The 537-nt window shown below is 38.0% G+C and overlaps 1 pseudogene; it reads right to left on the bottom strand.

Annotated features, from left to right (window-relative positions):
• Nucleotides 1-270, bottom strand: part of LOC102837200 — a 3,521-nt pseudogene extending 3,251 nt beyond the window's left edge.
• Nucleotides 271-537: the final 267 nt, after the last annotated feature.

The following is a 537-nucleotide window of genomic DNA, read 5'->3' as shown; positions in this document are numbered from 1 at the left end:
GCATTCATCATCAAAAAGACCATATCCACATCATTTCTGCTTAGGTCTGATAATTATCAATACAGAATATCATGTAAATAGTTCCCTGTACTTTTAAATTGTAACTGCAATGTTGACTGCTCACATTAATTTGTCAGGCCTAGAAGGCGTCCATATAGTAAGGTATTGTGAAAAAACGAAAGAATAGAGCAAGCTTAATATGTTTTTTATATGAAAATAATAAATTAAAAAATCACCTCTAACTTTCATCTTTGTCTTTCGATCAATCATGTTCTTATGCTATTATGTCTGGTGTTGTTGTTATTAGGTGCCTTCAAGTTGGTACCGACTCATAGTGACCCGATGCACAACAGAACGAAACACTACCCGATCCTGGGCCAACCTCACAATTGTTAACATACTTGAGTCCATTGATGCTACCACTTTGCCAATCCATCTCTCTGGGGGTCTTCCTCTTTTTCTCTGGTCCTCCACCTTACCAAACATGATATCCTTTTCCAGTGACTGGTCCCTCCTGACAACATGTCCAAAGTAGGA

Source organism: Chrysochloris asiatica, unplaced genomic scaffold (genome assembly GCF_000296735.1).
Source record: "Chrysochloris asiatica unplaced genomic scaffold, ChrAsi1.0 scaffold00461, whole genome shotgun sequence".
NCBI lineage: Eukaryota > Metazoa > Chordata > Mammalia > Afrosoricida > Chrysochloridae > Chrysochloris > Chrysochloris asiatica.
Note: the sequence above shows the minus strand (reverse complement) of the source record. Positions and strands in the feature narration are given on the sequence as shown.